The sequence below is a fragment of the Spermophilus citellus genome, assembly GCF_964194105.1.
Source record: "Spermophilus citellus genome assembly, chromosome: 6".
In the NCBI taxonomy this organism is placed as follows: Eukaryota; Metazoa; Chordata; class Mammalia; order Rodentia; family Sciuridae; genus Spermophilus; species Spermophilus citellus.
Window position 1 is genome coordinate 70,544,422 of NC_138187.1, and position 25,211 is coordinate 70,569,632.

Consider the following 25,211-nt stretch of genomic DNA (forward strand, 5'->3'; position numbering starts at 1 on the left):
CAGTTTTAAAAAAAATTGTAACTAATTGGAAATAGCACAAACTTAAATGCTCATATAGCATTTATAGCAAGGGGTACAGCATATAAAATTCTGAGTTAAAGTCTGTTTTGTCCACAGAACTCTGGGCATTATTGGATGATTTGTTTTTGATGTTCTCCTTTTCAGAACAATGGTAGGGCCCAGAGCTTTAGTAGGACATTTATATGAAGTGTACATATTATATGGCTTATGAAATCATAGATGGAATATTCCCATGGAGTTAATTTTTTATTAATATTTTTTAAAGGTATTTAACATTGTTCCTGGTTAGCTCATTCTACCATTTCCTCGGAAGGAACACAAGTATCTCCTCATAGCAACAGGAAGAGTAAAAGTTGGCTATGGGAGAACTTGACAATCAATATAAAAGTTTTAACAGAGTGTTCTATTGAACTCCATGGTCAGTCATTAGGATTTTATCTCTTACCAATCTCTGTGATAAATGAGTGCATTTTAATTTTTAGTGATGTTAAATAATGACAAATGACATTTTCATCTAACAGATTGTACTGAGATACTTAAAAATTGCAAGGGGTGCTATTTCCTAATTGAGCCAGTTGAAAGTATTCCACTGAATGGTGATACAGATTTGATCTATATTTCTTTTTTTTTTAATATTTATTTTTTTTAGAAGTAGTTGGACACAATACCTTTATTTTATTTATTTTCATGTGGTTCTGAGGATCGAATCCAGCGCCTTACAAATGCTAGGTGAGTGCTCTACCGCTGAGCCACAACCCCAGTCGGAAGATCTATATTTCTTGGTCTCTCAGGTATGCATTCTGGATCAATTGATGTTCAGAGCATACTGTAAGACCTAAGGCATGTGTCCCTGAAAAATAGGTAATATGCCAAATGTAGTGATGAAAAAGTGGAATCATTGACCATGGGAGAAATTTTGGATTGTTAAAACAAGGATACAGAGGAAACAAGAACATACTGTCCACACTTGTTATAAATGAGTACTCTGATGTTTGTCATTTGACAGAAAAAAGAGCTCAAGAATAATGGTTCAGAGTCAGAAGCCTGCAGAGGAGGAAGAAAGCCGAGCGAGGCAGACACATGAGGACATAGTGACGCCGCCACAGCTGGAACATACTTATTCAAACTCCCCTAGGACCATATCGGTGGATTTTAAAACTTACATAGGTCAGGCATGTAGAGCTCCTGAGGAATTTGTCAATATTTACTATGAGACAATGGACAAAAGAAGAAGGACATTTACCAGGCTGTATGTGGACAAGGCCACTTTAATATGGAATGGAAATGTTGTTACAGGGCTGAATGCCCTAAGTAATTTTTTTCAAGATGTTGCCTTCTAGTGAGTTCCAGATCAATATGTTAGATTGCCAACCAGACCATGTGCAAGCTACCCAGTCCCAGACTATAGTTCTTGTTGTAACCAGTGGAACTGTGAAGTTTGATGGAAACAAACAACATTTCTTCAACCAGAACTTCCTGCTGACTGCTCCATCCGCTCCTAATAGCACCGTGTGGAAGATTGCTGGTTATTGCTTCTATTTCCAAGATTGGGCTAGTAGTTGAAGGGGTAAAAGTCTATTCTATTTTTTTTTTTTTTTGCTAGTTCCTGAAGCAGAGGTCTTTGTGAATTAATTCATTTAATTAGAAAAACACTGTAAACCAGTTTGTGCTAAATTTCTTCGATTTTTTTTTTTTTTTTTTTTTTAATTCCTAGCAACACCTTTTCTAGCAGCTGCCAGTTTGGATTGTTGCTCTTCAGAGCTTTAATGCTAGTTTTTTACATGCCTTATATATCTATTCCACTAATGATATTCTTAAAGTAATGTTAAACACATGATCTTGGTACTAACATACTCACTGTGAACCCAGCCTATTGCAAAATTGGAATCCTTTTGTAATACTATCTGTGGAGTATCAACACAATATAACTCTTTGGGAGTAAGTGGAATTTTTTTTTTTTTTTTTTTTGTTAATAGATTAAATTTTTAGTAAACCACATGCCTATTTTCAGTTAACACTGGTAATACAGTTGTAATATATAGTACAGTTTATCAGTTCAAAACTACTATGACACATGCGAATTGTAAGTGGAATATTTAATAGATGTTTTCATGTTAAGTTTTCTTATTTTGAGTAGAATTAATAACTAAATAAGTAAAAAATGTTTTAAATTGACACCTGATTATTGGGTGTATTTGGTGGATTAAAACTTCTTAAAAACATATATATTGGCAGCTCCAGGTCTAGAAATTTTGGTAATGAGTGCTAGAAAAACTAATAGCTTTAATGGGAGAATGGGGAATGAGAAACGTTCCAAGGTTGAAGCCAAAAGTGAGGGGAGTGACCAAATGGTAAAATTTTTGTACTCATTTACTACCTCCTAAAAATGTAACCTGTTTTTAGGATTTAAATCACTAAGTTAATATGCATCCTTGCCAAATATCATGAGGGTCACACTTGTTCTAAGAATGATTTTTAAGGTCTTTATACTTCACCTTATACTTGTCAGCATCATTTATCTGTTTATTCAAGAACTTATGGGGGTAGAATGTCAGCAATAAGTCTAACCTTGTAACAGGGTCTAAAAGGAAAGTTGGAAACAAAGCCATTGCTATCTTTTTGTGATACCCTTAACTCTAAGTCTTCCAGTGAATTTTAGGCCCAAAGATTCCCATGTATTACCCACCCCCATGTTTTGTGCTGTCAACTGTATTAACTATTATTTAAAAGTTAAATTATTTGGTTTGTGATTCATTCTTCCATATGACATTGGGCACAATTATTTTAAAACATGTTCTTGACTATTTAATTGTCTTTTTTGAGAGAAAAATAGAGAACAACAAATCTTCATGATAAACTTAAAAGAAAAAAAAGAAAAATGGTTTAAACCTCAAGATAAGGGTTCAGACTGTAAGAAGGGAGATTGAAAAGCTCAGGAAGAAGAATATGGGTAGTTTAGTGCTTCTATCCTATGAAATGGGGAAGCGACTGAGGGAAGGGAGAATGGGAGGCAGAATTCTTAAAAATATAATTTCTTGGAAAGAAAAAGGATTAGATTTTTTTTTCATTGCTGACATAACAGATTACTACAAGTTAGTGACTTAAAACAACACACACTTTAAAAATTTTTTAGTAGTCTATATTGGGGGCCTGACACAGGTCTCACGGGCAAAAATCAAGCTGTCAATAGGCTGTGCTCCTTTTTGTAGACTCTACAGAAAGGGAATTGTAACTGTGTTGATAGGTGAAGCAGGTTCTTAGAATTAGGAAGGGACAAAAGGTGAAGATGAGAAGACTTATGACAGGTGCACGGAATGGAGCCTAATAAGTGCAAAAAGTGAAGTGCTCAGTTTGCCTGTTTATGTTTGTGACAGATAGTTTTGTGGGAAGCTAAGAAGCATAGTGAGGCAACAGGAGAAAAAGACAGTAATGAAGAAAATAAAAGAGGGATAAGAAGAGAGAGTCAGGGAGGGGGACAACAATGTCTCCAGAGCCCTATAGGCACTAGTGACAGAAGGGAAGTTGAAAGAACTTTTGCATAATTGGGTGGGGACAGGAAAGCTATTCTTGTATTGTATCTCAAAAACTCTTGGGGTGGTTTTTAAATCTAAGTATGAGTTCCTGTAGTACATTCTGACCTCAGTGAAGAAAGGGACTGTCTGTTAGCTCAGTATCCCCTCAACTAGCATAGCAGTTCTCAAACTTTTTGTTCTCAGGACGGACCTCATTTATAGTGTTAAAAATTATAGAAAAACTCATAGGAACATTAAATGCTACTCAGCACTATGGGAGGTAGTTTGGTGGGGTTCTCAAATATTCAGTATATGCTGTAGAGAATTGAGAACATGTTCATAGCAACATTATTTATAACAGTCAAAAGGTAGACTAACCCAAATGTCTGGGTTGAATGAACAAACAAAATGTGTACCTGTCCGTGGAATATTATTTTGTCATAGAAAGAAGGGAAGTACTAATACCTTCTGCAACATGGATGAACCCTAAAAACTTCATGCCAAGTGAAAAAAGTCAGCCACAAAAGGCCATATATAGATGAATCCATTTATATGAAATGTTCAGAGTAGAAAAATTCAGAGACAAAGTAGGTTAGTGATCACCAGTGGATGAGGGAGAGGAGGATGGAAGTGATGGGGAGGATGGGGATTTGGCTTCTGTTTAAAGTGATGAAATGTTTTGGAATGAATTAGTGGTGATGATTGTACAGCCTTGTGAATATACTAAAAACTATTAAATTGTTCACTTTAAAAAAAAACAATTTTAGTTATAGATGGACATGATACCTTTATTTATTTATTTATTTTTATGTGGTGCTGAGGATCGAGGCAAGCACCTCAGCTCCAAATTGTTCACTTTTAAATGGTGAATTTTGTGGTGTGCATGAATTATATTTCAGTTAAGAATTCTTGACACAATGGAGCTTTACTCGGTCACAAAGAAGAATAAAATTCTATCATTTGTTGGTAAATGGGTGGAACTGGAGAACATCATTTTTAGTGAAATAAATCAGATGCAGAGCTGGGCATGGTGGCACACATCTCTAATCCCAGTGGCTTGAGAGGCTGAGACAGGAGGATTGCAAGTTCAAAACCAGCTTGGGCAAAAACAAGGCACTGAGCAACTCAGTGAGACCCTGTCTCTATAAATACAAAGTAGGGCTGGGAATGTGGAGTTCAATCACTGGCTCCCCCCCAACCCCCCAATCAGACACAGAAAGTCTAGAGTTGCCTGTTTTCTCTTATACTTAGAAGTTAGTGAGTGTTAAGGAATTAAAAAAAAAAAATAGAAGGGAGAATAGTGGAATAGAGGAAAGAAAATGGTGGGGCTTGGGGGAGGGATAGCAAAGGGTAGGAACAGCAGAATGAAATGAACCAAGCTATATCATGTGCATGTATGTACATATTACAGTGAATTCCACTTATCTGTATAAGTATAGTGTACCAATTAAAAATTCTTGAGCACCCCAAGGAGTTTTTATGTCTAGATATTTATCATAGTATAAAATTGAGAATTTAAAATATTAAATTTAAAAAATAGCATTATAACATACCCAGTATATATTAATATGGCATTTTTAAAATAAAAAAAACTGATATTGCCAAAATAAAAAATATAATGAGAGATTTTTTTTATGTCTTTATTATCTGGTTAATAAAAGATAGTGAGAATCTCATTTATGTTTTAGTAGTGAGTCTTTTGTGATACATTGCTTTGGTTAAAATATATGATATAAATCCAACTTTATACAGATGTGGTTGGAAAAGGAAAGAGGATTGCGTTATAGCCTTTTTAGATAATGTGGATATTCTTTGATACATCAAAACTTGACAAATGCTAGTTTATTAAAGCTAGTTGCAGTTTGAACAAAATCATTTAATAATGTATTTATCTAGCTTGTACTTTGAGTGATCTTTTATCCCTGCAATATTTTATAATTATCATGCTTCCTCATTTGGAAAAGTGCTGGTTCACTGAGTTATGCAGATCTTTTAAATATTGACACATTTCATTAGTTGTCTAGCTACCTAAATATTTGTTAATATCATCACTGATCCCATCAGAAAACTTTGGGAAGCATTTAGTGAGCTCATGGTGGTAGATAGAGAGTTTTCAGTTATTTTAACTTCTGTGTGATAAACGCGATTGGCTTTTGTGGATGTGATCTTGAATGTTTTATAATATAATAGAAATAAAGGATTTTGAGGGCAAAATTTTGTCTGGTGTTAACCTGTTTATATAGGTAACTTCCTAGTAGGGGTTGACTTTGTCCTGCTTTATGTTGCTTCTTTATGTGAGAGTAGAGTATATGTGTATTGAGAAAAGTGAGGTGGATGGGTTTGTTTTAGTGAACTAGTAACTTCAGTACAGAGAGGAAGGGGGAGTTAGGAGGAGAATGGAAGAGCAAAGTTGAGTGTTGGGGGGGAGGGAAACGGGCCTCCTGTCCCAGGGAATCTGTCTAGGTACTTCCAGATCTTGCTCATTTTGATCCTTACCTTGAATCCCAGTCTAACTGGTAGTTAGACTGGGAGAGTATATTAATTATTACATTTGTTTTGTAGATGAAAAAAAAGCAAGACTCAGAAATGTCAGTTGAATTATCTAAAATCTTATGGTTGGCTAGTTAGAATGTGCACCAATCCTTAGACCTGTCTCCTGATATGTGCTGATGTGTTTGTAACTATAAAGGGCTTGTTTTATTAGAAGACAAAATGGAGGCTTCTCATGGATAGAGCCAAAGGAATCTTTGGGGAAGTTGATGCATCATATTGCTACCTTGGATCAGGTGAAGGTCTAATGGCATATGCAGGATCTTTCACTTTGGGACTGTTGGACTCTGCCCAACAGTTGTTCATAATTCAAAGACTAATGAGATCATACAGTGCACGAGGAGATCTGGAAAGGCTTATTCCATGTAATAGAGGCTTTCTGGGGGAGAGCAGGGCAGGCCCTAGACTATGTACAAAAGTATCTTGAGAGAGTAGGGAAGAAACTGTCTTGGCTGTATTCTGATGGGGTGATGGTGGTAGGGCCGGACTGCTGAAGGCTTCTTTCAGAGCTTCCTACCTAGACTTAGATGTTTTGAACTTTCTCCATCTGCCAAAGGAAGGGGTCCCAAGTCTTTTTATCACCTTTCCCAGAAGGGGAAGATAGGGGAGTGGTAGGGATTGAAAGCTGTCAGCATTCAGACATTAGAAATAGAGCCAGACTTTGTCTTGTAGCAGGAGATGTCTATTCTTAATAACTAGAAGTTTAATTCTAAGTTAGTGCTTAGATAGAGGAGCAAGGGGAGTGATGAAGTAGGTTACTGGCAGGACTTGTTGACTTAGCTACAGTTATAATTCTGCATGATTTCAACCCTGCACATGTTATAACTTCACTTTAGCTGAGTGAGATTGTTAGATGTTGGGGAAAAAAGTGAAGCATGTGGGGGAAAAAGATAAAGTAGTGCAGAAAAGGCCACAAATATAGTGACACTGCTTTTTTTGATGAGAAATCTCTTGCAGATCGCTGTCCTCTCTCTCCCCAGCTGTTTCACCCTGAGATTAAGTAGGAAGAAAATTAGTCTTGCCTATCAGTTGATTGATTTGAATCCTGTCCACCATAGAAAAGGGGAATCAAAACCATCCCCTTTAGGAATTTAATGCTTATAAGGTGTCCCTAAAGGAGTTCATATAGCTTGGTGAAGAAATGTGAACAAATCAATGGATTGTATGGAAGATTGCTTTGTGATAGAGGGTTTAAACATGGAAAATTGTCTAAGTTATTTGTTAGGGGTTACTTGGAAGATGATTTTTGGAAGCAGGACATGAATTCTAACAGATCACTATTTTGCTTTGTTTCTTCTTGTTTTCTTTTGGGGGAATTTCAACCCAGAGACTCATACTTCCTAGACAGTCGCTCTACCACTAAGCTATACTCCCAGCTCTGCTTAGGTGTTTTTAATATTAAGGCCACTGGCCGGTCAGGCACTTGTTCCAGGTCACTGAAAACTTAGATCTTAGTGCTGGTCCTATTTTGGTTTTGATTTTGTTATGAATACCTGGAATCAGTTCGACTTCCAATTATTGAAGCTTTTATGTACAGGGTATTGAGTATTTAATACTCTAGGATATGAAAGGAGGCAAAGCATATTTCTGAAATGTCCTTCCCTTACTCTTTCACTCCTTATCATGCCTGGAAATTGAGCTCTCTTTCTAATCCTGGATATATATAATAGGTTCTAGAAAAGATCAAGGCGACCTTAGAGATCATTATTTCTCCTGTGTCTTAAGTGTAAGGAACCTAAACAACTAGCTTCAAACATTTATTTTGAAAATTTCAAAAAAATTCCCTGTGGAAGAGAAAAGGCAATATGCATAAGACTGGTCTGGAAGAAAAAAAAAAGACTGGCCTGGAGCCTTCTCAGTGCATGAGTGTAGACCCAGATGGAATCAATGCATGTTGAACTCCTCTGTGAGTCATGACACATACCAACCCCACCCCACCACTGCAGGGTCACTCCCATCTGCTTATCTTCTGGAGCAGTGCAAAGCTGAGTAACTATTCTGCTAAAATACTAACAGGAAAACTGTCCCATCCTTTAACTAGAATTTGTAGGAAGGGAATTGTTGTAATTGATTGTTTCAGAGTACCTTATCTACTGAACATCAAATTGCTACTGTTTAAATAAAAGAGGATAGTAAAATAAGTTTGGGAAACAGCACTTAATATATTTTTACTCCAACTCCCCATAATGCATGATGTAACTTATCACATTAAAGCCTCATTAAAGTGTTAAAAGAAACCAGCTTTACTCTAAGCTAGGAATTCCTGGAGTTATTCAATAAGAAGGAATCATTTAAGCAAAGAAAGGTGGCATAGCCCTAGAGAGTCACAGCTTTTCATAAGGCTGAGGGTGAGAGAATCACTTGAGTCCAGGAGTTCAAGGCCAGCCTGAGAAATGTAAAGAGATGCCATCTGTAGGGCATGATGTAAAGTGGGACATGTTGCATCAGAAAAGAGGAAACTTAACTAGCTGGCTGCTACCCGCTTCCCACTCCTGGGGCCACAAGTGGTTAAGAGAGCATCTAGTGATTAGCCAGAGGGCATTGCGGTGGGTTGTGATGAAGAATCGGACCACCTCTAGGATAGGCTTAGAACCCTTCTGCCCTCATGGAGGATGGGTGCAGATGTAAATTCTCCCCACCCTGCTGACCTTTGGCTCCTGTACATTATATTAGCTGTGTATGTTTTCTCATTAAATGAGATCCTGCTTTGACAGTTTTCCCTGGCAAGTCTGATTGTCCTCCAGGGAGGGAGGGCTGGGTGTGGGCGGCCAGTTGACCTTTACCTTTCTTGGCCTGTCCTGGTCGGGACATGCTCCCCCAATCTCTCCCACAGGTCAGGAGGGAATGGGGGGCCCAAAACCCCGACATCCATCTTGGGGATGGGGAAAGGGATACTTTTTCTACCTAAAAGAACTGTTTCCCATACTTGCTTGGTCTTAAGAATCACCTAGGAATAAATACTATTAAAATTGAGGATTCCCTGACATAGTAAAAATCTTCAAGAGGTTATATGGTCTAATTAGCACAGCAGGGACTTGTGATAGTTTAGAAAACTTGTTTCAGAGTACCTAGGACCACTGGTACTTATTTTTAAGCAATTAAAAAATTTACTTTTACTGTTATATTCCTAAAAGATAAAAAAATTTTAGAATCCAGTTGTGTTTTGTAATGTGCATTATCAAAAACATTTAGTGTTGGATATTGGGGTTGTTTGGTAAAGGAGAAAATTATTATTATTATTTTTTTCTGAGAATGAGATTTTTAATTACTTGGATTGAGAATGTCAGTGCCCTTTGCTGAGCACTTGAAAGAGAAAACATCAGCCTTATATTGTCGATTCCAATGAGCTTGAAGACACAATTTATTGGGAATACATGTGAATCCTAACATCATTACATTTCTGTGTTGGTGTTTCGTGTGATTTAAGTGTCTTGTTTCTTTCCCAGCATTCTGAAGTGAGAATTAGAAGGGTAGAAATTGGTTGTGCTTTAGGGCCTCTGGATGTATAATTCAAGTTAGATTTAGGTGAAAATCTGTGTCATGTTCCTGTGAAAGAAGAGAGCTGGTGACCTGGGATGCTTAACTTCTTATAGGCTGGTTGAGAAGTCATCTATTACCCTCTGTGAATTTTTCCTTTTTAAAAATCTTTGTATTATGAGAGTCTGGAGCCTGTTATCCTTAGCTGCTATTAACCTGATGTGAGAAAAAAGGCAAATCAGAGTAGAATGGTATCATCAGTACAGAATGATAGTATTTTTGGCTTGTAGGTCTCCCCCAGGAGAACTACAAGTGTCATGGTTCTTAGAAAATGGCAGGTAAACAGTGGGCCTCTGGTGCTCAACTTAGACTTATAGTTCTTTGATAGTGACAATCTAGGTAGTATTTGTATTTTGGAGCTTTAAAAGTTAATTATATATTGCAGTATCCTTTTATGCCAGTTTCCATCATGAATATGGTACTTTATTTTTTACTTTTACTGTATGGGAATGCAGGTTTAGCTAACTGGATGGCTGAAGAGTGCACAGGGTGATGACTTTGGTGAGTCTTTTTGCATTATGTGGCCTTCCAGTATTGTCAGATTTGAAGGGAATTCTAGTGGATTCCTGGGAACTCATCTTAATATGATATAGTTACTTTGGTAGGATTGATTCTGTATGGACAGTTCATTCTGTAGATAATGTCAAATCCTTTAATTGATTTTTAATAATTTAGGCTAGTGAAACCTGTGCTTTTGTTGTGTGTGTTTGCATGGGGTTGGGGTAGGGATAGTTCTCTGAAAGCATCAAAATGAAAAGCTGGCAGTTACCTAAAGTGCAGTATTGCTTTTGTTTATGTTCATGTTTCCTAAATAAAAGTCTTTGGCCCCTTCAGTTGTTTCCTGCTATTGACTTGGATACATACACAGGAGTGGGATTGCTGGATCATATGGTAGTTGTATTTTTTATTTTTTGAAGAACTTCCATACTGTTTTCCATAATGACTATATTAATTTTTCATTCCTGCCAGCAGTTTAAGGATTCCCTCTTCTCTGCATCTTCCCCAATATTTGTAATTTTTTGTCTTTTTGATAATAGGCATTCTAACAGTAGTGGGATGATGTCTCATTGTGGTTTTAATTTACATTTCCCTGATGATTAGTGATGTTAAACATTTGGCCATTTGTATATGTTCTTTTGAAAAATGTATATTCAATTTCTTTGCCCACTTTTAAATTGGATTGTTTTCTTGCTTTTTGATTACATTTAAGAAATTACAACTCCACTAGAAAACTTCTAGAACTCATAAATGAATTCAACAAAGTAACAGATATAAAATTAACACCCATAAATCAATTGTGTTTCTATACATTAGTGATGAATCAACTAAAAGAAAAAATAGGAAAACTATCCCATTCACAGTAGCCTAAAAAAGAAAATTGGGAATCAATCTAACAAAAGAGATGAAAGACTTCTACAATAAAAACTATAGAACACTAAATGAAGAAATTGAAGAAGACCATAGAAGATGGAAAGATCTCCCATGTTATTGGATAGGCAGAATTAATATTGTCAAAATGGCCCTATCTACCAAAAGTGCTATATAGATTTAATGCAATTCCTATTAAATTTCCAATGATGTTCTTCACAGAAATAGAAAAAGCAGTCATGAAATTCATTTGGAAAAATAAAAGGCCCAGAATAGCCAAAGCAATTTTCCTTATCAAGAAAAGTGAAATAGGAGGCATCACAATACCGGATCTTAAATTATACCAACGAGCTATAGAAACAAAAATGACATGGTATTGGTATCAAAACAGACATGAAGACCAATGGAACAGAATAGAAGACACACAGGAAAAACCCACATAAATACTGTTATTCATACTAGATAAAGGAGCCATAAACATTCATTGGAGAAAACATAGCCCTTTCAAGAAGTGGTGCTGGGAAAACTGGAAATCCATATGTGGCAGAATGAAATTGACTCCTCTCTGTCACCCTACACAAAACTCAACTGAAAGTGGATCAAGGACCTAGACCTTAGACAGAGACTCTGTGCCCGTGAGAAGAAAATGTAGGCCCAACTTTCCATCACATAGGTGTAGGAACTGACTTCCTCAACAAGATTCCTAAAGCACAAGAAGTAAAATCTAGAATCAATATATTATAGAGCTTAATTCACAATAGCTAAACTATGGAATCAAACTAAAAAGCTGCTTCACAGCAAAGGAAACAATCAAGAATGTGAAAAGAGAGCCTACAGAATAGGAGAAAATCTTTGCCACCTGTACCTCAGAGCATTAATCTCCAAGATATAAAAAGAACTCTAAAAAACTTAACATACACACACGCACACACACAAAAATAAACCAATCAATAAATAGGCAAAGGAACTGAACAGACACTTCACAGAAGAAGAAATATGATCAGTCAACAAATATAAGAAAAAAATATCAACATCTCTGGCAATTAGAGAAATGAAGCTTAAAACTACACTGAGGTTTCATCTCATTCCAGTCAGAGTGTCAGTTATCAAAAATACAAGTAATAATAAATGTTGGTGAGGATGTGGGGAAAAAGGTGTACACATAGATTGCTGGTGGGACTGCAAATTGGTACAACCATTCTGGAAAGCAGTATGGAGATTCCTCAGAAAACTTGGAATGGAACCACCTTTTTGATCTAGTTATTCCACTCCTTGGTATATAGTCAAAAGGACTTAAAATCAGCATAATATAGTGATGTGGCCACATCAGTGTTTATAGAGCTTAATTCACAATAGCTAAACTATGGAATCAACCTAGGTACCCTTCAGTGGATGAATGCATGAAGAAAATGTGATATATATACACAACAGAATATTATTCAGCCATAAAGAAGAATAAAATCATGGCATTTGCTGGTAAATGGACGGAACTGGAGACTGTAATTCGCAATGAAATAAGCAAATCTCCAAAATCAAAGGCCAGATGTTATCTCTGATATGTGGATGCTAACATACAATAAGTGGGGGTAGGGTGAAGAATAGAAGTACTTTGGATGAGACAAAGGGGAATGAGGGGGAAGGGAGGAGGGATGGGAATAGAAAAGACAGTAGAATGAATCAGACATATCTTTCCTATGTACATATATGAATATATGACCAGTGTAACTCCACATCATATACAACCACAAAAATGGGGAGTTATACTCCATGTATGTGTAATATGTCAAAATAATTCTTTTATGTGTAACTAAAAATAACAAATAAATAATAAAAAACAAGATAATATGGCAAGTGATATATTTCTTTTTTTTTTTTTCCTCAGGATGTTGACTTCTTTTCCCCTTTATTGTCCTGAAGAGCTGAGGAGCTCTCAAAAGAAAACATAAGGTTAGAATGATGGTTCTTAGGCCCATGGAGGATAGAAATGAAGAGGTTACTCTACACTTACGGTAACCAAGAAACCCAAGAAACCCTAGGCTGAATTAAGACTTTTTATTCAGTATTCTGTTTGGTGCAGAGGTAGGTCAAGGATGGGGAGAAGGCTTTCATACAGTCCATTTATTCCATATGAAAAATAGGATGTCAAGTGATAATCCTAACAAAGGGTGAATAAAGAGATTAAGAAGAGGGAGGAAGGAATATACATGTACACCTTTTCTTAAAAGTGATTATATACATACAGTTTCCTTGTTTGTTAAAACTTATTGTGGCCAGTTTTTCAGAGTTTTTTTTTTCAAAAAAGCAAGAATAAATCTTTGGAGTTTATATAAATAAATTTAGTAGTTAATGCACAGCACGTAGAGTTAAACATTTTCCTCCTGAATATTCTGGTTGCCAGGATCCACAAGATAGTATTTAAAAGCCACAGATGGTTGATGGATTCTGAATGTAGCGGTAGAATTTCACAGTGGAGTGCAGCTTTCATGAAACTAATCAAATCAGGTGTGGCTCTTGCTCATTTGGCCTCAGATCTGTCCAGGTTTTGCTCCTCTGAGTCATCTCAAGTAAGCAAACAAATACAGGACTTGTACCCTGGGGGAAGCAACCCCTTTGTGTTTGTTCATGGTCTCTAATATTTCAGAATGTGGCCTTACAGATAACTGTGGGGCTCTTTTGACTCCTCATGAGAGCATTTCCAGAGGATCACACTCTGGCTTCAGAGGAGTCTGCAGTTTTTCCTGGTATCACATTGAATGTTACATTCTATCTGTATTTACAGAGTATCTCAGAGTAGACATTTCAGAAGGCCTACAGAAGCATTTGCATATGTGGCACTTAAGTCAGCAGAGTGGTAATACTGGCCATTTTGGTATGAATAGGCATGACCTTGTATTGGCGAGTAGTTTGTCTCCCAAATCACAGCTCTTTTGACTAGTCAGTTTGTGAAGGATGTTTACAAGCAGGCACTGGAGACTTAATCTAACATGGTGAATGTGTATAATTTAGTTTGTTTATGCATCAAGCTGTAGGTTGATGTCCTTGATCTCCTTGTGAAGTATGGCTGATGAAATATTTGTAAGAAAGAGTGTTCTCTTTTGACATACAAATAATAGCATTTGCTTACTAAAGGACTGTGTATTTTCTACTGCAGACTTAGTGGCTTAAAACAATACAGATATATTGTGGTTCTATAGTTTAGAAATCTGACTTGGGGTTGTCACTAGGCTAAAATCAAGAGGTAGACAGTACTGCATTCTTCTATGGAAGCTTTAGGGAAGAATCTGTTTCCTTACCTTCCTCAGCTGCTAGAGCCTGCCTATATTCCTTGGCTGCTGGTCCCCTCCAATCTTCAAAGCTAGTAACCTAGCATCTAGTCTGTTTCTGTCGTCACCTCTTTCTTCTTTTGCTGCCTTCTTCCATTTTTAAGTGGATTTCATTGGACCCACCTAGATTATCCAGGATAATCTATTTTAAAGTCAGTTGATTAGAAACTTTAATGCTATTTGAATTCTTAATCCCCTTTTGTCGTTTTGTAAGGTAATATATAGTTTTCCAGGGATTAGGACATGGTCATCTTTGGAGCCATTATTTTGCTTTCTGTAAGCTTTTTTGTTTTTCCATAGTACCCTGATGTGTGTACCAAGTTATATAGAAGTGGCCTATTTACATGTATATCACTCCTACTAGATTTCATAAACTCCAGGCCAGCACTATGTTTCATCTTTGAATTCCCAGCATTACTACAGTACCTACTGCTCAGTGTTTGCCATTGGGGAATTTCAACCTCCTGATTTTATTTATGAACAAACTGAGAGCTAGAGAATTGTAACTTTTATAACAAAGTAGTGAGAATTCAAAAATCCTTTTTTATCTTGACTTTATAAAACCAGTAATGTCAGACTTGGCTCTTCTGTGCTTAGAATGAAACCTATGTGTACAATAAGAATGCATTATTGTTGCCTGCTTTCATAAAGGCAGCATTTGATATTGGTCATGAGTATAAAATAAAATAAACAAAATGAATCTATGCTGTGTATCTGAAAACTGTTCTCCTCTAAACAGAGAATATCACTTATAATAGTATTTAGTAAATGGAAAATGAGGAAAATCTTACACCATTCATTGGTTTGCTTTTAAGAATTATAATTTCCGAAAGTGAGAACTATCAGATTTTGTTTGTACAAAATATAGCATATAAATTAGCATGGAAGCATAACTTGGTCTTGCTTTTATCATATATATTTGTATCTGAGTATAGATAAGTTCTCATCAATTAATTTTCACTTTTTCTACATTTCCTTTTTGATGGCTTCAAAGATTAATAAGTAGGAGACAAACCTAGGCTGGAGAAACACCTTGAAACAGTTGCCCAGTATGCCTGCAGCACCAGCAGACAGTATCCTCACCCCAGGAATAGGAATGCTGAGAAAACCCAATTTAAGATTGGCATACTTTGAGATGATTTTAAAATAGAGTTGCATTTTTGTTGTATTAGTTTTGATGTTGAAATTTATTATATCAAAGCTAGCTGTAAGAAAATAATAGGCTTTTTCAAGTTTTAATTTAAATGCTGGCTGCTTTGAAGATATATCTGCAGATTTGGTTTTGGTTTAAGCCAATAGCAGGCAGTAATCAACCAATAAGAGGGCTTCCATACCTTAGAGCCTCTGGAACTTTCTGGGCCCTCATATTTCAGTCTCATTTCCCTTTGTTTCCCAGCAGATGCTCAGGGCAGGACTCTACTTCCTTCAGTATTCTGCAGCTCAGCATACCTACCAAATATATCTTGAATCCCTTAGGGCCTTTGTGGTTGGCAATATGGCATAAGGCAATGGTTTTCAAATTGTTTTAGTTTTGGAAGTACTGGAATTCTTGTATTTAAAAAAATAGTATCTTATGCAAATACTCAAGATATGTTAAATGGATTAAAAGTAAGACTGCTCAAGTTGAAGCTAAATGGGAACCTAGAGCCTTCCCTGCTGAGAGATGGAGCCTGAGGCCAAGCATCTAAGGATCCCTGTTAGGAACACAGAACCCAGGCCAAAAATTCTAGCAGAGTAAAAAGAGTGTACTCTATACCACTTACCACTACAAAATTTAGCATATAAAATAGCACAGAAGCATAACTTGATCTTGCTTTTATCACATGTATTTGTGGCTTACTAGATGGGCGGGATGTGACTTTGGGCAAGTTATTCTAGTTTTCAGTTTTCTCATCTTTAAAATGGGAATTATAATATATACCTTACTGAGTAGTTGAGAAATTAGATAAGATGATGTTTGTAGAGAGCCTGGTGTCTAGCAGGTTCTCAATAAATGGTAGTTGTAATTATTGATTGCTTGTCTGCCCCTTCCTCTCTCTCCTTGTTGTTCTACTTCTCTTACACTTCCTCTTTTCCCCCTTCCTGTTTTTATTTGCCTAAATAGTACTGGCTACTTCTCCTATGACCACCTGATGCTAGATATATGATTCTCAGTCTTTTCTAAATTTGTATAATACTTATTATTTATTTTGTGAAAATGTCTTCAGAATGGCATTTTCTGTATTATAAAAGAAATATCATGTTTATTGCAGAAAAAATACCTAAACCTGTGTGTTAGTCAGCTTTATATCCCTGTGGCAGAATACCTGAGAAAAACCAAGGAAAAATTTATTTTAACTCATGGTTTCAGAGATTTTAATCTATTGTCAGGTGGCTTCATTGTTTCTGGGCCTGTGGTGAGACAGTACGTTATGGTAGAAGGCGTTGTGGAGCACAGCTACTTATTTCATGACAGCTGGGAAACAGAGAAGCGGGGTTGGGGGGAAGAAAGGGCTTGGAAACAAGATGTAGTTTCCAAGGTTATGTCCCTAAGTATACTCCCTTCGACTAGGTTCCACCTTCTGCAGTTTCTACCACTCCCCTGTAGTTTATTTAGCTGTGAATCCATCAGTGGATTAACCCACTGATGAGAACAGAGAAGAGCCCTTACTATCCAGTCATTTCCCACCTCTGAACCTTGTCCATTGGGAACCAAGCCCTCCACAAATGAGCCTTGGGGAGTCATTCCACATCCAAATTGTAAGAGTCTAAAAGAAAATAACTACAGGATCTTTAAAGACAGTATCTCTCATTCACTTTGTTATAGATCTTGATTGACTTTTATTTGTAATTTAATTTAGTTTATGATCTAATTGGCTTTCATTTGTGATTTTAGAATTGGGTAACACCTCATTTCTATAAAATAGAATGAGTGTTCCCAGGAACTCTCTTTTTATTGATTTTTTCTTTCATCACCGTGTGTAGTAGGAATAACTCACTTCATGCTTAATGATATTTATCATAGAGGAACCCTATTCATTCTATGAGCATTTTAAAAAATTAGCTAATTTGAAAGAAATTTTTATTTATTTTTTATTTTTTTGGCAAACAAGGAAAAAGTGTCTCCCATGAAGTTGTGTACATAAAGACCATGGAAAAGCACTGTTCTAGGTATTGTGAGAGATACAAGTGGCCCTGGAAAGGATTCCTTTCTTTAAGGAGTTTATAGTTCATATGTGACTGAGTGCTTTAAAAAGCAATATAGTTGGTGATTAGGTACAATACCTTGTGTAGATGAGGAGGTAGGTCCAGCAGAGGGTGTGGGAAGACTTTCAAGGCATTGGGATTAAAATCTGTTCTCAAAGTGAGTAAGAATTTTCTATAGATGTCACAAGGACACAGAGAACATTCTGGTGATGGGGAGATGGGTAGGGGAAAGGTGAGGGTGTAGGAAAGTATAAGACATGTTTGGGTAACTCTTTTTTTACTGCAAGGAAAGGGAGCATTCTGTTCCTTGGTAGAAGAGCAGGGGAGAAGGGGAGAAAGGTAGGAGAGCCCTGCCTAGAGTCTTAGGTTAATTCTGCAGAATGAGAGTGGAGAAATGAGATGACCAGGTAATAGGGCAGCCAGAGAGGCTTGGGACATAGAGGCCAAGAAGATTTTGTGTGGCCTTATCCCAGGTCACATTCTTTCCCTGACCAAACTTTAGTCAGGCTCCTCTGAACCCTATTTTTAGGTAAGCCTCTTTCTTGAGCCTGTCTAGTCTACTTAGTTTTACTAGGAATATTGCTAAGTCAGTTTAGGGAGATTCCTGCCTCATCTGAATACTCTGTCCTGCATTCAGTACATTTAGTAAGACTCCTTGCTAGGGATTGAACTGATCAGGGCTTCATGCATGCTAGACAGTTGCTATACCACTGAGCTATACTCCCAACCCTTGGTAAGCATCTTGTTAAATTGTTTTAACAAAAATCTTCCTACCCTTCATATGTCTCTCCTTTTTGTGATTTTCCATCCATTGGTCCCTCTTTCTACTAACTGTTTATAAATCCCCAGCTGTCTTTGTATGTTCTTAATTGAGCTGGATCTTTCTTCTATATTAATGGTAGTCTAGATATCTACAACAATAGTCTGGTTAGAGTCATCTTTACCATTTTAATGAGTATCAGAATAATTTTTTTTTTCTTTAACACATATCTAGTAGAGGGATGCTCTAATAAATACATGGTAAATAGAGTTGACTTGTGTTAGGAAAAGGAAATGATCAAATACAAGTGTTTTCCTCCTGGTTGACCTAGGCTTTTTATTGACATTGTCCTTAGTGGTATCCTGTGCTATTATTTATTCAGAGAGAAATTGTGGCCTACTTGCTTATCTGTGAGTCAAGTGTGAATAGTGCTATTTAGTACATCTCTTCCCTTCCTTTCCTTTTATCCCTTGTCTTTCCACCTTGCACTTTTTCTGTACCCATGTCTTAGGAACACTTGTCTTACTCATAGGATGTTTTCTGGAGAATCTATGTAAAGACTAGTATTGATCTGTAGGCCCCATGCAGTTAGTGTTATGCTCGAATTCAGGACCCCCAAAGACCACCAGAGACCCAAGATCGATGTAAGCAGCAAAGAGGTGTTTATTGCGAGCTAGCTCTGTCCTCCGCGCGCACACATAGCAACTGGTGACGCTGAGAGGCCCCGAGCCCAGGGTTTGCAGCATTTTTATACATTTTTTTGGAGAGGGCAGGGACTTCACATACATCATAGCAAATCATCACACACCGCGGGAAAATCAAATAACAACTCTAAAACATGATTAGCACATTCACTGGCGGGAACAAGTTGGGTAGGGGTGATTGGTCAGAACAAAAGGAGTATTGGTTTGAACTGATTGGTTTGAGCCAAGAGGGGTGTACGTGCTGGAACTACATGGTTTCCCAACATGTTATCAACCACCATAAACTGCTGGGAGGGTCATCTGGCATCCCAGGTATTTCCCTGTCTCATGCTGATTGGTGGCTGCTAGGGGGTTGCTATGGATCTCCACCTAGCCTGACTGAGTCAGGGACACCTGGGGAAGCAGATCTCTCCTGTTATTTGTAGATAAACAACTTAGCAGGGTGGGAATGTGCCTAGGAGTGCTCTGTGGGTTTTTCCAAGGACAAAGGTCATGTCCCTTTCTTGGACAGGCTTTGCTCTGAGGTAGAGGCTGGGTTTTCACTAGTTTTCATCTCCCTTACTTTTTCTCACATTTTTTCTCTTCTCTGGTTCTCATCCATTCTCAATGTCAAGAGGCAGCTGACCAGTGAGCTGTACCTGTGAAACCAGAGACAAGAACTTCTCATCCAATGACAATGGAAATGAAATCTGGCTAAAGAGTACCATACACAGGCAAGACTTTAATTGGGTAGAGGAAAAAGGTGAGGGGGCTCACCTCCAGGAGAAGGAGACCAGCTGGCCACAAACAAAGGAAGGGGGCTAGCTTTTTATTGAGTAGCTAAGGTAGGGACAAATTCTTGGAGGCATCTTGATGACATCATCCTGTACCTGTACCCAGAGGGGAAAAGGCACAATCCATACACTACTGAAAGAATGGGTAGGATAGGGAAAGATTTTAGTGAGTAACAAACAATTTATGGATTAGGCCTTAGAACCTATGTGTTTTGGTCATAGCTGTCTCAGCTTTAGCTCCTGCTTGCATTTTTTATTTTATTTTATTTTTTAAAATGGTGGTGAAGGCTTTATTTGGTAAGTAGTCATGAGGAGAAGGCAGTGGAGATGTCTGCTGACATTTAAGAAAACAGTTGTATTGAGGCAGGGGTATGACTCTGGGTGACTGGGATGAGTTGACCCTTTCTTTGAAAGTCTGGTTCGGTGAACCTGTTCTTTGTTTTTGGGTGCCATTCTTTTAATCAGAGCTGGGAAATGGACTCCTTGCACACAGTGCCTTACCTCCTGCCTTCTTCCAGACATTTGAGTCTGAGGCTCATTAGTGCTGTGATCTCCCCACTTCTCCTCTTAGAACCATCTGGATGTTTTCAGATTTCTAACTACCAAAGTTCTTCCACTTTTAGAAGCCTAATGGGGACAATTTATAGGAATGGGTTAGTGGAGAGAATGCTGAAAGGAACTGCCCAAACTGCTCTGATTAAGTTAACATTTGCATTTTGGGCTGTCTTTAAAAGAATTTCACAGGGTCATTTGCATTTTCAGCTGTCTTTAAGAATTTCACACTGTGAAAAGCCTAATAATTGTGATTTAAATTGTTTGGCAAAACCATTCATTTGACTGCAGACTTCAAGAGTTGCAATTGTTTAAAAAAAAAAAAAAGACATCAGAGGGAAAGGGGCAATTGGTTGATGGCTGAGAATCAAATTTCAAATTGAAATATGTGGGTCACATTGGTACATGGCCCTGTGCAGTGTTTGGGCCAGTCAGAGGTGCTGGGTATGGCTCTGTGATGCCCACATCGCAGTTGGTTCTCAGCCAGACTAGTCTTTTTGATGTTTTCTCATGCAGACCTGGACCCTTGTTAATATTTAAAGTATCTGTGACTACTCACACCTTTTAGTCCAGGAATTTTGTTTCATTTTTAGAGCAAGTTTCTCATTTCTGACTTAGCCTTACTTTGTGACCACCATGGTCTCTATAAAATGACATGGCCAGTATATCCAGTAGAATACATTCTACTGGGAGGACTCTGTATTAAAAAAACAAATTCTGACTTTTGACTTGGGAGGCTGAGGCAGAAGGAGGATTGCAAGTTTGAGGTCAGCCTCAGCAATTTACCAAGGCTCTGTCTCAAAATTAAAAGGATGAGGGATATTGCTTAGTGGTTAAGGCACCCCAGGGTTCAACAACAACAACAACAACAACAACAAAAAAAAAAAAAAAAAAAGGAAAAAAACCAAGCTGGACAGCAGTTAGATGGTAGAAACAGATTTTATTTAGGAAAACGATTGCAATAGGGAACAGGCATCCCAGTATTAGAACAGGGCTCAATTCTGAATATAGCATAGGCAAGTGGGAATTTATAGCTAAGGAGCAGGTGCAGGGATGGGGGGTATGGTCAGTAGATGGAAAATTACTAAGAGAAAACTTCAGGGTAATGGGAATTCTAGCTAAACTTACCTAGTAGGATTCTTGCTAAAGATAGGATGAGGTGATCAGACATCATCTGGGAGATGGTGGAGAATGAAGAACCTCACTAGGTATCAAGGGTGATGAGATATCAAGAGGGGGGATTTTGGTTATACTTCCTTAGCAGGATTCTTGTGAAAGCTGTATGGTGGAGAGGACACAGAAGTCCAAAAGTCTTGAAGCTTAGTTGGGGAGAGGGTTCAGAGAATCCTGACTAGAATTTGGTCAAGGAGAAATTCATCAGTGTCTGACTGTGTGTTATTTTTAGTTTCTTTGGGCTCTTTATTTTTTGTCTTGGAAGCTTTACCTTTGGCTGCCCTGGGTGCTTTTCAAAGGCTTGGTTTAGGTTTGGGGAATTGGTGACTGCTTCTCCATGGAGCAAGAGAACTCATTTTCTGCAGGGGGAAGTTTAAAGCTGCCCTCAGCTGGTCCAGTGTGTGGGTATGTGAGTGGGTCTGTAGGGCCGGAGAGGCACCCAAGAAAGGATTTTGCTCTCAGCATGTAAATTGTTGTATAGCTTTGCAGTTATCTTTTTCTGTGTTCCCCTTCTGCAAGCTGTTTTCCAGAGGACTAGGATCTTGGTAAGATCTTTTATATCTCTTCTCTTAAATATAGTGGTCTGCACATAGCAATTAACCAATAAATACTATATTAGTCAGCTTTTGTCACCACAACAAAGTACCTGAGACAGCTAACTTCAGAAAGAAAAAGGTGTATTTAGCTCACAGTTTTGCAGGCTTAAAGTCCAAATAGTATACATATTATAGACCCTAGTGAAGGCCTTATGGTGTAAGGTGAAAAATGCAGGAGGAAGGGATTATGTGGCAAGACAGGAACCAAAGAGAGCCGGGTGGGGCCAGGCTTATGCTTTTATAACAGCCTTCTTGCAAGAACTCATGGGTCTCATTAGAGCTACCTTAATACTTGTGACCTAAGAACCTGTTAGTAGGCCCCATCTCTTAGAGGCTCAACTCCTCTCCGTAGTACCTTCCTGGAGACAAGGCCTCTAATCACATGAACCTGGTGAGACATAGTTAAACTACATTCAAACTATAGTAGTGCATGAAGCAATACCTGCTGGTTTTTGGAATTAGACTTATCTCTTTAAAATCCATGGTAATGCCATCAGGGATCATGGAATACAGAAAACAGTAGATAGAGCTTGAGATACAGAAAAGACTTTCTTGACAAATAGTTTAATTCTCACTTCTTCCCTAGCCACTTGCCAGACGAGCTGGTGTTTCACCTGCCTCATTTGTGCTCATCCTTCCTAGTTGAAGAATGAGAAAGGGCAGGCTGCCAAGAGGAGGAGGAATCTTGAGGCCTGGATAATCCTTGGATTGTATAATTAGCTCTTTTCAGCTCTAAGCTGTTGAATGATATGCAATCTTATATGGTACCATCAGTGGGCCAGGTACTTTGGTGTTTCCACCAGCTCCCCAAAGAAATTATTTCCTCCCTTCTGGGTTCTCTGTTCTATTGGGTTGGGTAGGAAAAAGAACTCTAGCTTTGCTCTGTGGGGTTTGTGAGACGCTCAAGGCAGTTGGGTACATGCAGCTGTGGGAGTGGTTGCTGGCAGATATCCGATGTTGCTGGGGATGGTGTGGCATCATCTCTGAAGTTCTCTGCTTGCTCTCCCCCAGGAAGCTCTCCAGGTAGTATTCACGTCCTTTAGTAGAGGACGTACATATGGAACATTCTTTTTCTTGTGGGTAAATGGCCTTTTGTAAGTTTCCTGTAAGCTCTGTGTTTCTTACCATCTCTAGTCATAAAGGATTATAAAGTCATAGAGGGTTGTAATCCCATTGCTACTTGGGTGGGGGAAATATGAAGCTTATGAGTCAGATCACTTTTTTTGCTTTCTGAAATTCTGGTGTCAAACTTCCAGGTGTAGATTTGAAGTAATGCATATGTGGAAGCTCCAGGTACCCACTTGGCCCCTACACTTTATAATATCCCTTTCTTTTCCTTCCCAAGACTGGAGTCCTTTCATCAGTGCTAAGTGGACTCTTGTGCAGAACATACAAGATAAACTTGGAGCCAGCAGGAAATATTTGTATTCTGAAGAAGAAAAGCTGTGACAAAACTCAGATGTTCAGAGGAGTTTTGGGGCTAAGCCTGTGTGCAGGCTGCAGTGATGTCTCTGATAGCTTCCTTGCTTCACATTTGCCTATGGACATAGATAGCTTTATCTTCATTGTCTGAAGTCCTGCCAACTAAATGCAGTAGGTTTTGTTATTATTTAGAAGCAAAGATTGGCCCTTGGGAATCCTAAGGAGCTATCACCTTTTTCCTTTTTGCCATAGTTCAGGGATGTTGCTTTGAACCGACTGCCTAGTTGAGATGGACCAAACTAAAGAAAGAAAAGTTGTGATTATATATGAGATACCAGACACCATTTCGGTGCGTGGGAACTGTGTTCTCTTCCACTTGGCCTGTGTGCATGTCCTTTCCCTTCCACTTTCCTTCAGCATGCCCCCCCCCCCCCCCCGTTTTTTGGTGATACTGGTGATTGAACCCAGAGATGCTCTATCACTGAGCCACATCCCTAGCCCTTTTTATTTTTTATTTTGAGAACAGGGCCTTGCTGAGTTGCTGAGGCTGGCCTTGAATTTGGCAATCCTCCTGCCTCAGCCTTCTGAGTTGCTGGGATTATGGGCTTGAGACACTTTGTTCATCAGGCATCTCATTTTGATTCCTGTGTGGATTGAAGAGAGGATCTTAAAATGCCAATTTTCACTTTGGGTTAAGATTCTCAGAGGGAATTATGACCTAAAATATAAGGAGTCACTCCCTCTGGTTGCATGCTTGGTTTCAGGACTAGAGGGAAAGGGAAAAGTGTGATACTATAATCTGTTCTCCGAGTACTGGGGAAGGAGAGACATTCTAATCCACATATGGAGCTGGTGTTGGTGATGGTAGCCTGAGAGTAATACCTGGGCTTTCCTGGGTACTGTGGAACTGAAAGTAGAGTCAGGTGATCAAGGAGTGTGACCATAGGCCAGTAGGAGGTCTCTCTCCGCCATATGCTACTTTGGAGCCTGGGCTCTGGTTGGGAACTGTTGCCTGTTTTGTAGTGAGTGAGGAGACTGCTATGATCCTCATACCAGCCCCCTTCCCCCCAGCACTGCTCCTGCCTTTTCTTTTCTTTCTTTCTTTTCTTTTCTTTTCTTTTCTTTTCTTTTTTTTTTTTTTTTTTTTTTTTTTTTTTTTTGAGATGGAGTTTCACTGTGTTGCTCAAACTGGCCTTGAACTTCTGGGCTCAAGTGATCCTCTTGCCTCAATCTCTGGAGTAGCTGGGACTACAGGCATGCCCTACTATTGCGTCCAGCTTTGATTCTGATACTCTAAATTGTAAGATTGAACAAATGACAGAGAGACAGAAGTGGCTCATCAGTCAGCAGGGTCCTGGGTAAACATCATCTAGATACAAGTTGCTTTCCTCAGAAATTATCAACTTTTGTCTCCTGTATAAAGAATTTCTGCTCTTTCCTCTAAGCAGGTAATTTTGTTATCGTTATAGAGCCCTGTCCAGTTGAGTTGTAGCAACTGGGACCAACAGTTTTGTGTGATTAGGGCATTGTCAAATTCCCAATGGTTAAAATCATTTGCCATCCAGTTCTGTATATGTCAGTCTGTAATTCATACTCCTCTGACTATAGTTTTGCTAACTGCTCTTGCAGTGGGTCTCCTTGTATTTTATAAAATGCACATAAATTTTTGTCTCTGAACCATCTTGAAGTGGGTAGTTAATTTGCAGGTGAAATTCGTCAGTTCATGTTTTTTTC

The 25,211-nt window shown here is 38.2% G+C and overlaps 1 protein-coding gene and 1 pseudogene across 3 annotated transcripts in view; both read left to right on the forward strand.

Annotated features, from left to right (window-relative positions):
• The window catches only part of LOC308652368 (NTF2-related export protein 2-like), a 42,336-nt pseudogene extending 36,845 nt beyond the window's left edge, over window positions 1-5,491 (forward strand). The window contains exon 3 of the transcript XR_014024443.1: window positions 1,028-5,491. The product of XR_014024443.1 is annotated as an NTF2-related export protein 2-like (transcript). The remainder of the gene's footprint in view (window positions 1-1,027) is intronic.
• Window positions 1-25,211, forward strand: part of CCNY (cyclin Y) — a gene marked incomplete at its 5' end in the record, with an annotated part of 201,458 nt that overhangs the window by 36,861 nt on the left and 139,386 nt on the right. The gene's annotated exons all lie outside the window — the stretch shown is intronic.